The 13,350-nt window shown below is 42.7% G+C and overlaps 1 long non-coding RNA gene across 1 annotated transcript in view; it reads right to left on the reverse strand.

The window, feature by feature from the left end:
• Positions 1-9,514, reverse strand: part of LOC147309692 (uncharacterized) — a 35,314-nt gene extending 25,800 nt beyond the window's left edge. The window contains exons 1-2 of the long non-coding RNA XR_015125626.1: positions 9,337-9,514; positions 8,875-8,964 (exon numbers count right to left, since the gene is read on the reverse strand). This is a non-coding gene — a long non-coding RNA (uncharacterized LOC147309692). The remainder of the gene's footprint in view (positions 1-8,874; positions 8,965-9,336) is intronic.
• Between the last annotated feature and the right edge of the window lie 3,836 nt (positions 9,515-13,350).

Consider the following 13,350-nt stretch of genomic DNA (forward strand, 5'->3'; position numbering starts at 1 on the left):
TACTTGGCCTCTCTGTAGCAGTCCCTGTCTCCGCTTCTGAACGCCTTTCTCTTTTCCAGCCACAGCTTTTTGAGTTTAGGAGTAAACCAGGGTTTGTCATTGTTATAACTCACCCTGGTGCGTGATGGCACAATGCTGTCCTCACAGAAGTGGATATAGGAGGTGACAGTGTCTGTAAACTCGTCCAAGCTGTTAGAAGCAGCCTTCAATGTGTCCCAGTCTGTGGTCTCCAAACACGTGCGAAGCTCCGCCACAGCCTCGTTGCTCCACAGTTTTTTAGTCCTCACGACAGGTTTGGAGAGCTTCAGCCTCTGTCTGTACGCGGGGATTAGGTGGATCATGGCGTGGTCAGAAAGTCCGAGTGAAGCGCGGGGCACCGCGCGATAGGCCCCGCTGATCGTGCTGTAACAGTGGTCTAATGTCCTCTCCTCTCTGGTCGGGCATTTAATATACTGCTTGTATTTGGGAAGCTCATGGCTCAGATTGGCTTTGTTAAAGTCCCCAAGAGCAATGATGAGAGAGTCCGGGAATGTCCGCTCCATGTGGAGAATCTGCTCCGCGAGTGCGCTCTGAGCTGCCTGCGCATCTGCGTCTGGCGGGATGTAAACAGCGGCCAGGATGAATGAAGCAAACTCCCGCGGAGAATAAAACGGTTTGCAGTGGATAAAAAGATATTCCAGAGAGGAAGAGCAGTGCTGAGCAATCACTGTCACATCTGTGCACCAGCCACTATTGATGTAGAAGCAGACACCTCCACCTTTGGACTTACCGGAGAGAGCGGCCTGCCGGTCCGCGCGCAGCAGATGGAAGCCCTCCAGCTTGAGCGCGCAGTCTGGGATGTTCTCACTGAGCCACGACTCTGTAAAACATAAGACACAGGAGGAGGCAAAGTCTCTGTTCATGCTTCTCATCAGGGCCAGTTCGTCAATCTTATTCCCGAGTGAGCGTACATTAGAAAGGAAGATCCCAGGAAGAGCAGTACGCAGTCCGCGTCTCCTCAAACGCACGAGTGCGCCGGCTCGCTTCCCTCTCTTTCGGCGTCTCGCTTTCCTGGTCAGAGTCAGCAGTAAATCTGCCGCAGATGCGACAAATATTGGAAATAAATCCACAGGCGTTGTAGTCCTGTAGTTAAGGAGCTCTTCTCTGGTGTAAGAGTATCCAGAGGAGTGCCCAAACACAGAAGAAATGCACAAAAGCAAAACAAAAGTAACGCACTGAAGCACCAGGGCATCCATACGCGGCGCCATCTTGGTTCAAACCAAGAAGCCTGTCATGCTTAACTTTTGAGAATATAAGTAAATCTTTCTTTAAAAGAACTCTGTCCTGCTTAACTTAAAATAATAGAAAATAATAGAAAGAAAAATATTCTTGTAACAGTGCACATATAGTGCATTTAGTACAATTGGCTTCAGTTGAGGTATTATTTCAGACGCTCATCAGCTGCTCCTGTTTCTAAACCCGCTTGTTCCCATGATTACGCATCTTAACTCATCATCATTATTCATCTATGTATTACTTTCTGCTCCTCCCCCTTTGTGAGTGTGGACGCTTCATCTCTTTGCTCTTGAATGCTTTGCTTCTTATATTGATTTTTATTGATTTTTATGCTGATTTTTTCCCTTTTTTCCATGTGAGCTTACCTGCGATAACTTCTGGACACTTGTAGATCATTAGGACTAGAGTGTTCTTAACAGAAACAGCAACATTTTATGGTTACCTCAGCGCTCCGTGTGTCTGTGGCCTAGACACAGCTGAAGCCTGATTACAGCGTCTGGGCACCGAGCAGCCTCAATAGCCTGGAAAGGTGCTAACCGCTAGGCTAACTAGCAACAAGATGCCTTCCCTCTCCACAGATGACTACCACAGCCTCCTGCAGAAGATTGCAGTACTGGAGACAAAAATTCATCGCTTAGAAGTAAACGTGGAGGTAAATGGACTGTGTGGAAATGAAACAACCTTGCCTTTGATTCAAAACAATGGCGATGAGCAAGCTAGTACACAGCTAAGGAGCACAGATAACATGACCAAGAAAGGAGACTCTGTGCATTATCATAAATCCTCAAGTGATAATCCCCCCTTAGACTGTCTTGGTGCAAAACCAAGACATAAATCATGTCTCCTGGAAGGGGGAGGACGTATCACAGGCAGGGCACAGCGAGCTGAAATCTCTGAAACCGACTGGCCTTCACTTCCTACGAGACAGAGAAGCTCTTCTACCCCTGTATACGGGAGGAAACAGGACTGGACAACCGTGAATAGGAAGGTTAACAACAAACCTCCAAAACAACTGAATGTGAAACTGCAGAACAGATTTGCTCCACTATCAAAGGACCCTGGATCTATATCGGACAACCATCCATCTAAAAGCAGCGAAATAAGGTCTGAAAATCTGTTGAAAAGTGAAAGGCCACAGGGAAAGCTAAAGGCTAGGCCTGAAACTCTGATTGTGGGTGACTCTGCCGTAAAGGATGTACAAAGGATGTGCGGTAAGAACACTAAAGTCCTCTGCTTTCCTAACGATATGGTCAACAACCTGAAGGAGAGAATTCTTCAAATTGCAGATGAATATCCAACTGTGACAAACATTGTTCTGCATACAGGGTCAAACGATGTGTCCAAACAACAGTCGGAGGTTCTGAAACGGGACTTTACTGGATTATTAAATACTGTAAACTCTCTGAATGCAGCTGTATTCATCAGTGGACCTGTACCGCCGGTCAGAGGAGGAGACGAGAGATTCAGCAGGTTGTTTACACTGAATAAATGGCTTATATCAGCATGTGCTGACCACTCAGTGCATTTTATCGACAACTTTAATATTTTTTGGGAACGCAGGCATCTGTTCAAAGCAAATGGATTTAATTTTAACAAGTCAGGGGTGAAACTGTTCACCTCCAACTTGTTTTATTCCATACGTCATCCATCCGTGCTTGGTGCCAAGGCTGAGATAAACGAGGAGTTATCTCATAAAGAGGAACAAACAGTACTCCAAGAACAGACAAAGCCCAGCAGAAACCTTGAGGAGGAGCTCCATTTGCCCCCACCCGGGAAGAGCCTCAGAAAGGAGAGACATCCATGGCATCTGAGGAAGAGCCTCAGAAAGGAGAGACATCTAAGGCAAGAAGAGGGGTCCCTATTTGCCTCCAACTCTCTCAACAACACCAACGACCAGGACAAGGGACCACGACCTTCCCCAGTCCCCCAAACCCCTGACAGGCCATCACCCTCCTCCCCCTCCCTTTCTCCCTCCTCCCCACACCTGAAATTCACTGAGGAGATGATGGAGCGGGTCAATGCTGGGCTCAGATCTACCCCCCATCCCAATCCCTTTTTGTCCCCCATAAACCCCCCACCAGAGCGGCCAAAGGTTCGCCATCGAGCCCCACCCTCAACAGAGCAATCGAAGTCACATTGCCCAGCCTCGCCCCCCTTAGTTCCTCTTCATGCCCTGTCTCCGCAGTCTGATGCGTGATGTGTGAAGGGTCCGGGCTGTGAGGATTATGGCAGTGATGACTTTTCCCAGGAGAAGCTGGGACCCTGTTTACTAGAAGGTTTTAAAATTTCTGTACTTTTAGGTGACAGGAGACATGTGGCCTGGTCAAAACACAGAGAGCTGCACTCTAAAAGATCTTTAAACATAGTAAACATACCTTGTGTGCCACAGACTGCTCCCAAACACGAGGGGACAAGTAATACCTCTAAAACACTTAAGTTGGCTTTATTAAACATTAGATCTCTAGCTGGGAAAACATTTTTAATTAATGATTTAATCACTGAGCACAGCCTTGATTTTATGTTTTTAACTGAAACTTGGTTGGACCAAAGTAACAGTGGAGCTGTTCTCATCGAGACGACCCCTCCTAACTACAGTTTTATCAGTGAGGTCAGGGCGAGCAGGAGAGGAGGAGGGGTTGCTGTCTTATTTAATGAATCATTTCAATGTAAGCAGCTATCTCCTGGAAGTTTTCAGTCTTTTGAATATGTGGCTTTACAGCTGAAGGCCCCATCCAAAGTTGTGTTTCTTAATGTTTACAGGCCTCCCAAATACTGCACAGACTTTTTTAATGACCTCAGTGAACTGCTGTCTGTGATCTGTGTTGATTTTGACTGTGTAATTATTGCTGGGGATTTTAACATTCATGTGGACAACCCTCAGGACAAAGGGACTAAAGACCTGAGTAACACTCTGGGCAACTTTGGGCTGACTCAGCATGTAACAGAGGCCACACATAATAGAGGACACACTCTTGACCTACTGATCTCCAAAGGCCTGAGCATTTCAAAGGTTACTGTGTCTGATGTGGGCCTGTCTGATCATTACTGTGTTTTCTTTGAAAGTAAAATCTCAGCCCACACAAATATATCAACAACAGTGATCACAAAACGGTGTATAACTGAACACAGTAGTGCAATTTTTAACCAGGTCTTCCCATTAACACCTGACCTGTCCAGAGGGTCAGTCAATGAGCTCGTCAATAGCTTCAATGCTAACATGTTAAATGTAATGGACACTATTGCTCCCATTAAGGTGAAGGTTATCTCTGGAAGGAAAAAGTCTCCATGGAGAAACTCCACACTGGTGAAAAATGAAAAAAGAGAGTGTAGGAAAGCTGAGCGCAGATGGAGAAAAACAAACCTCCAGGTTCATTATGACATTTATAAAGAGAAACTTCACAATTATAATTTACAACTGAGGAATGCAAGGAGGTCCTACTTCTCTGACATCATCACTAAAAACAGCCATAATGCTCGTGTCTTATTTTCTACAGTTGACAGGCTAACAAACCCCCCTGTGTCAGTGGCAGCTGAACTTCATTCGACCATGGCCTGCAATGACTTTGCCAAATTCTTCACTGAAAAAATCCAAAAAATTAGACAAGCAATTGGTACATCAACAGCAGATCCAGGATATGTACTGTGTCCACCAAAAAACTGTTTAAACACCATGAAACAGTTTCAACCTATTAACAGCAAAGACCTGGAGGACATCTTAGGTCAACTGAACTCCTCCTCCTGCTGTTTAGATGTCCTGCCAACAAGTTTTTTCAAAAAGGTCTCAAAGACTTTAGAGTCAGACCTGTTACAGATCGTCAACTTTTCTTTATTATCAGGTGTGTTTCCAGAATCACTAAAAACTGCTGTAATCAAACCTATACTGAAAAAGGACAATCTTGACAAGACACAAATGAACAACTACAGGCCGATCTCAAATCTCCCGTTTTTAAGTAAGATCATTGAAAAAGCAGTTTCTCAACAGCTCAGTTACTTCTTAAAACAGAATAATTTCTACGATGCCTTCCAGTCAGGTTTTAGACAGAACCACAGCACTGAAACCGCTCTGACCAAAGTGTTTAATAACATATGTCTGAATACAGACAGTGGAAAAATGTCAGTCCTAGTTTTACTGGATCTCAGTGCAGCATTTGATACAGTTGACCACAACATATTACTCAAACGACTGGAGAACTGGACAGGTCTTTCAGGAACTGTACTAAACTGGTTCAAAACATACGTAGAAAACAGGAAATACTTTGTATCAATAGGTAACTTCACATCTGAGCAGACAAGTATCACATGTGGAGTTCCCCAAGGTTCCATCTTGGGACCCCTTCTGTTTAACATCTACATGCTCCCACTGGCACAGATTATAAACAACAACAAAATAAACTATCACAGCTATGCAGATGACACACAAATATATATCACAATGTCACCAGGAGACCGAGGCCCTGTACAGGCTCTTGGTAAATGCATTGAGGAAATCAATGACTGGTTGTGCCACAATTTTCTCCAGCTAAACAAAAACAAAACTGAGGTAATAGTCTTTGGCGCCAAAGAAAAACGATTACAGGTCACCAGAGAACTTCAATCTATACATCTAAAAACCACAAACCAGGCGAGAAATTTGGGTGTAGTGATGGATGCAGACCTAAACTTAGAAAAACACATTAAGACAATAACAAAGTCAGCTTACTATCACCTCAAGAATATATCAAGGATAAAAGATCTGATGTCTCAACAGGACCTGGAAAAACTAGTCCATGCATTCATCTTTAGTAGGCTTGATTACTGTAACAGCATCTTTACAGGTCTACCTAAAAAATCAGTCAGACAACTACAGCTCATTCAGAACTCTGCTGCTCGAGTCCTCACTAAGACCAAAAAAGTGGACAACATCAGTCCAGCTCTGAGGTCTTTACACTGGCTGCCTGTCCGTCAGAGGATAGACTTTAAAGTTCTGATGCTGGCCTATAAAGCTCTGAATGGTTTAGGACCAAAATACATCAATGACCTCCTGACCCAGTATGAACCATCCAGATCCCTCAGGTCATCTGGATCCGGTCTTTTATCAGTTCCCAGAGTCAGAACCAGACATATCTGGAACAAACTCCCACAAACTCCCAGAAAGCCTCAGATCAGCTGAAACACTCAGTTTATTTAAATCCAGGTTGAAGACTCACCTGTTCTCAGCTGCATTTGAATAAAGCACCAAATCCACACTTTAAGCTTAAATTTCAAAACTTACATTTAACTACTGATTTTATCTACTGTTCTGATTTTATCTGTTTTGATTTTATATACTGTTGTTTGTTTGTTTGTTTGTTAATTAGTTAGTTAGTTTATTTGCTTGTTTTAATCAATTTTAAATCATGCTTTTTATTTGTTCTTGTTTCTAATGTCTCTGTAAAGCACTTTGAATCACCTTGTTGTTGAATTGTGCTATACAAATAAACTTGCCTTGCCTTGCCTTGCCTTACTTTTATGTATTAGTGATCTATTTGTTGTAATCATCTATCCTTGCAGTTGCTTATTACACAAAATAAGTTATATTATCACACTTCTGGCCACATAGCGCTGATATTCACTGCACATGCCCATATTAACTTTTTCCAGCCAGGTGTTTTCCTTTTCCCATTCTTCCCTTTCTCTGAGGGGAACAAACATTGCTGCTCTAATGCTGGGCTTACACTGTGCAATTTTTGGCCCATTTTTGAGTCGTGCGACTGTTTTGGTGATCGGACCGATTTTGGCCTTCATCGTGCATCGTGTAGTATACGTGGGGTAACGAGAAGTGATTAACACCTCACAACCAGCTCCCGATCATCAATCGCTCGTGAGGGTCTCACCGCAGCAGTGGCGTGTCTAGAAAATTTTTGTTGGGGGGGCCAGGTAGGGGCACAGATTTGGAGAGGGGTGGCAGATGTAATTGGCAGATAATGTTTAAAAAAAATTCTACCAACCGTTAACCATAATTCAATAATCCTATAAACCTAATAACCGAATGCGCTTTTAACTCTTATTAGAATGAGATTTTAACCATTACGGTGCAAAGTTTTTAGATACTGCGTTGATAAAGTACAAGAGATACAATCAGTGCTTTGTCAGTGTTTTCTCAGCATTCAAGGACAGCGATATTTGCATAGTATTTTTACTGACATATAGTGCACATATGTTTTGGGCAAAAACATTTTTTAATATTAAAATACGAACATTTGTAACAAACAATTGACAAATTAGTCAGTTCCAATGTAAAACTTTATCTGCCTGTTAAAAAAAGAAGATAATCTTCTCACAAACTGGTGTTTGATTTTGAAACAGGAAAAAAGTGGGGAAACAACTGAAAAGACTAACATTTGAATAAAACCTGAAAGCAAGTAAATACTTTCTATGCTGACTTATGGTAAACTTTGGTAATATTGATAAAGAACAACACTGGCTGATGATGAAATACAGTCAGCTGGCATGGTGACACTGCCAGTATTAACCTGCAGGGCTGGACTGGGACAGAAAATTGGGCATTTTGACTACAGACCGGCCCACCAGGTATTAAAGCCATAAAGACTTTGAATGAAAACAAATGCTGTTGTGACAGTGATGTACAGTCTTGTTGGTATATGTATGATTTCTATACATTTTACGTCAGATAAAAACTTTGGTTGTAAGATTTAGATAATTATTTAATAAAAGCTAGATATTTTTAAATGAGAATAAGAAAGAAAAGTATTTCTTTGTGCCCCACCTTTCCCTGTTAATGCTCTACCTGCCCCCTGGCAAAACTTTCCTAGATCCACCCCTGCACAGTTACCAGCTGTCAGCTGCTTAGAAAAGGATGCTGGTGTTATTTGTCTCTCAGAAACAGTTCATAACTTCCCTTCAACTCATTCATGTGACCTAAAAGGTAAACCTGTTTCTCCATCGCCTGTTCAGCTCTGATGATTCAGTAAGGACATCTCCTGGTTTCATCTTCATGTTTCCCTCTCACCACATATCCAAACCGACATCAAGACCAGCAGCTTTACAGCTGTGGCTCCAGCAAACATCAGCTGATACTAGAAATTAATATTAAATAAATTCTAACAAAAGCTGATCAAGCTTAAACGTGCTGCTGTTGTTTAGCGTGACATCTGCTGGTTTCCTCTTTCTGGCGCAAAGTGGGCGATAAATAAACGAGAGAAAAGCCGATCATTGAAGTAGCAACAGGAGAGGCAGGGAAGAGAATGAGAGAAGAAGAGGCATCTGTGCAGCATAACCACAGAATAATTCCTTTGTGTCTTTTTTTCATTATAGCGAAAGTCCGGGACAAACTGCGTCTCTTCTCAGCTCAATACCAAACGTGTAATATTTTCTCTGAATGAGGGACCATTCCATTTTTTTAAGGAGCCGTTGGCAACTCTACTAACCTTAAGAATAAAATAACGTTCACTATCAGTAACATCATAGCACCCACCCAGCTGTATCGAAACTCCGTCAAGCTGGCTAGAACCCAGTACGAGTTATTGCAACTGACAGTAAAAAGTCAGCACAACGAAAATAAACTACACCTAAACTTGGTTTATATCTGACCCAGATAGACTGCAGGTCATAACTTCTTACCTGAAGTTCAGTTCACCTGACACTCGGACAGGCGGCCGCCTCGGGTCTCTGCTCCTCCTGCCTCCCCTTCCCTCATCCACCTGCTGGCCTCTGTGGAAGCCCCGCCATAGCCACCACCAAACAACTGAGTTATTTTTACACATCGACCTGCATCTGGCCAATCCACCACCTCTCATTGTTCATGCCATTACAAAAAAAAATAAAAAATAAGTCACCGGGCATATGCCCGGTATGCCCGATGGCCAGTCCAGCTATGTTAACCTGCAACCAAATCTGCAGCTCCATACAGCAATGTTACGACTTAGATTATATCTTATAACTCATAACTCTTATGTTAGCTCCCCTCAGTAGCATACTGTCTGAAATATTCGACGGCTGCAATAATTCTTCAAGTGTTATTTTTTCCTTGGTATTCTAATTTCACCGAAGTTTACTAAACTCAACAAACTTAATATTACTTACCGGGACATTTATTCTGTCCTCATTTTCTTTCACCGAAAAATTGTTTCCTGCAGTGCCGTCTTTCGTGCTTGGCTCTCCTACCTTTGCTAACGTGATGCACATAGCGCAGAAGCCGATGCTGCATTCACTTACACTCGGATATCTGAGCTTCACCGTGAAAACATAATCGTACATTTGATATTTGATTGAATTTTATTGTTTTGCCTTTGGGGTGGCACCTGGGGTGGCCAGTCTGGTTGGAGGGGTGGCCTGTGCACCCCCAGGCCACCCCGCTGGACACGCCACTGCACTGCAGCCGCTCAAACTGCTCACGCGCAAACACGTAAACGTTGGTGAAAAAGACAGAATAGCACAGCAGTGCAGCGTGTGATCTGGACACAAGCGATGGAGGCACAACTTGTAGAACTTTGGAAAGCTCATCCGAGCCTTTTCGATGTGGCATCACAAAATTATCACGACCACAACAACCGTGAAAATAGTTGGATCTACATCGCTGCTCAATCACAGCTGCCTGATCAGTGTTTTTCATTAGCAATTTAGCAAAGTTGATGGTGGTGTGCGTGTGTGTGAGTGAAAGACAGAGAGAGAGAGAGCGAGAGCGAGTGACAGATTTTCTGCTATAACCTTCATGTTATGGACGCACAGTGTGAGCTCTCAGGTTGCATCAGAGCATCGGGCGGTATAGTGTGAGACCCTGCATCGTGACCTACCAACTTCTAACCCCTGCGAGTCAATCGTGCAGTTTGAGCAGGAGCTGAATAACGTGACTGAAAAAATTGCACAGTGTTTGCCCAGCATTAGGTTTACTGTCATCCGAGACTTGCACCGCAGTGTCGGCGTTGGTTTCCCTGTTGGCCATGCTTCTTGTTGTGGTCATCTGTTGTCTTCCGGTATTTTCTCCACAAGCGACCTTTCCTCGACCAATGAGATGAGCGGTAATCTGAATTGTCATACTCAAATTGTCATAAGTGTGCTGTCAGCTCATTGGTCACAAAGCAGGAGAGGGGCTGGGAATTATGTTTTCAAACAAAGCGTTAATTCCATTAACATTTATAGACTACTTTTGATTCTCACTGTATTACGGGACAAAGTGCGTCCCTTATTAGCTCAATACGGGACGTGTACTTTTGTTTCTAAATACGGGACGATTCCGTTTTTTAAGGGACGGTTGGCAACCCTATTCAGACCGGTCACATGATGTTAACCTGATGTTTCTGTGACATGCAATAAAAGTCTTTACATCCTGGGTGCTTTGTCTCTAAACCTCTTTGTCTCTAATAAAAAGTGAAATCTAATTATTTTGAGCATATTTGTCCTCACTCATGGAAAAAACCCAACACAACTGGAATAAGTGATCCTTTCTTATATTTATTTTTCTAAAGAATTAATGAGGATTTTTGACCTGTTTTAAAAAGCCTCTGTATAAATTGTATAATATTTAAGTAAGACTTTGAATTGGAAAATGATTTGCACTGTTTAGATTCTATTTGGTGTTATTTGGCAAGGTTTTGATGTGGGTCTAGTGGTATTTCCGTAGTTAAGGACAGATTTTATGTAACTGAATATGTTAATTGTTTAATAATTTATTATTGTTTAATAAAACATACATTAAACCCACAAATAAATGCAAAGTGGAAGCTAAAAATAACGAGAACGTCTGTCTCTAACAGTTTCTTTTCTCGGCTCTTGTAGTTATTCAATCAATCAATCAATCTTTATTTATAAAGCACTTTTCATACAGAAAAAATGTAGCACAAAGTGCTTTACATAGTTAAAAGCAGCCCACCCCACCCTCCAACTCACTCCCCACACTCTCAATACACATATATCCCCCCACCCCCACCCACACACACATACACACACGCGCACACTTAAAGAGTAAAAATTGGGCTGGGCTCGCATGAGCCAAGTGAGGAAACATTATAACAGGGAGCCGTCTGCACCGGGAGCCGGTCACAGACCGCAGCCTCCGGGCTGGGCACACAGCAGGAGGGAGGCCAAGGAGCCCCCCAACCAGGCTGAGAGGACCCCAGAGACCCAGCAGCCACGGTCAATAACAGCCCCGGTGCAGAGAGCGCCCTCCGAGGAAACACTGGAGATATGACGCAATACGATATATACAGGGTAAAATGATAAAATAAATAAGAACAGGATACAATATAAATATAAATATAAATAGAGTAAGAAGATTAAAAAATGAATAAGAATAAAATCAAAAAATATTAGGTAAATCCTAAATTAATAATAGAATAACAGGATAGAATAAATAAGCATAAAAAATAAATAAACGCTAAGTAAAAGCTAAATTAAAAAGGTGGGTCTTGAGCCTGTTCTTAAAAACATGTACGTTCTCTGCGGCCCTGAGCTCCTCCGGCAGGCTGTTCCACAGACGAGGACCATACCACTGAAAAGCTGCCTCTCCGTGAGTATGTGTCCTGACTTTAGGGACAATCAAAAGGCCAGTACCAGAGGACCTCAGGGTCCGCGAGGGTTCGTATGGTAAAAGCAGATCTGAGAGATAAGAAGGCCCAAGACCATTAAGACATTTAAAAACCAATAAAAGAACTTTAAAATAGATCCTGAAACACACGGGGAGCCAGTGCAGCGATTCTAAAACCGGTGTAATGTGGGCCCGCCCTCTGGTCTTTGTCAGCACACGAGCTGCCGAGTTTTGCAAGAGTTGTAAAGTTGAAATATTCTTCTTAGGAAGACCAGAGAGCAGGGCATTACAGTAATCAATGCGACTGGTAATAAAAGCATGCATCAGCATCTCCGTGTTGGCCCGAGAGAGAATAGGGCGGACTCTGGCTATATTTTTTAGATGATAAAATCCAATTTTGGTTACATGTTTAACATGTGGGATAAAACCAAGCTCAGAGTCAAAAATAACACCCAGGTTTTTCACTTGTAGCGAAGGACATAGTGAAAATGCCTCTAATTTAGACAAGAGTTTCTCTCTCTGAGCCTCAGGACCGACAATTAAAACTTCAGTTTTGTCCTGGTTAAGCTGTAAAAAGTTTTCTGCCATCCAAGATCTTATATCCAAGATACAGTTAAAAAGGGCATCCATTGGTCTGGTGTCATCAGGAGACACGGAGATGTACAGCTGCGTGTCATCAGCGTAACTGTGGAAGTTCACTCCATGCCTCCTGATGACACTGCCGAGAGGCAGCATATACAAATTAAAAAGTACAGGGCCTAGAACCGACCCTTGAGGCACACCACATGTCATTTTATGGATCTTAGAGGAGCATGTATCCATACTCACCATAAAAGTTCTGTCAGAGAGATATGAAGTGAACCAGTTGTGTACAGCACCAGAGAGGCCCACCATGTGTTTCAGTCTGTTTAAAAGAATAGCGTGGTCTACTGTATCAAAGGCTGCGCTTAGATCCAGTAGCACCAGGACTGAGAGCTTTTGGGAGTCCCATTATTATCGGTGCCATGATTTTCATTTCAAGCAGACTGTGCTGTTACTAATATGCTGATCATAAAATGACACACTGTCTCATCTCAGTGGAGTATGTGAGGAATAAAGAGCATGCGATACTACACAAACAGCTTGTATTGACATGTGTTATAACCTCAGGATAAAAATGCTCAGAAACTCAAGTGCCAGTTTTAGGACGTTTACTGACCACTTTTAGAAACAACCACAGCTAGTCGCACACATACAGGAAAACTGTCCCACCCATAACAATCCGGCAGGGAGAACCCTGAAAAACCTCTGAAGGTTCCAGGGTGCAACGCCCCCAAACATACATTAACAGCAACACTGTCTATAACAACATGAATGCTCTTAAAGTGAAGTAATTTATTAGCCATCTCATGATAACTGGTTTTGTTGGGTCTGCCTATTTTGCAAACGCTCATATGGGTTGTATTTGACTGTAGGAAAAAATCTTTGTTTGAACCAGAAAACCTGTTAAATTAAAATTCCTGAAATAAATATAACTGAATTTTATTTTACAGCTCCAAACAATAACAGATTACAGCTTATATTATAGAGGAAAG

Source organism: Aulonocara sp. 'chitande type north' Nkhata Bay, linkage group LG17 (assembly GCF_057382095.1).
Source record: "Aulonocara sp. 'chitande type north' Nkhata Bay isolate Kocher_YH1m ecotype deep benthic linkage group LG17, A_spYH_male_GT1.1, whole genome shotgun sequence".
Classification (NCBI taxonomy): Eukaryota; Metazoa; Chordata; class Actinopteri; order Cichliformes; family Cichlidae; genus Aulonocara; species Aulonocara sp. 'chitande type north' Nkhata Bay.